This window comes from Parus major, chromosome 1A (genome assembly GCF_001522545.3).
Source record: "Parus major isolate Abel chromosome 1A, Parus_major1.1, whole genome shotgun sequence".
NCBI lineage: Eukaryota > Metazoa > Chordata > Aves > Passeriformes > Paridae > Parus > Parus major.
Genome location: NC_031773.1, coordinates 45341711 through 45341921, shown reverse-complemented (window position 1 = coordinate 45341921; position 211 = coordinate 45341711).

The following is a 211-nucleotide window of genomic DNA, read 5'->3' as shown; positions in this document are numbered from 1 at the left end:
CATGGAACTGAAAAGGGAAAGAAAAACTGAACGGCACGGAATCGAGGTATTATTTACATCAGAGGAGCGCCGGAGGGAATACAGAAGCCCGGCGCACTCCCTTTCCCGCAGCCGCCTGGAGGGAATACGAAGCCGAGCGGAACGGTGAGCCATTACCCTGCTACTACAGCTCCCATCAGCCGGCTCGCGGGGCTGCCCCGCTGCCGCCGGC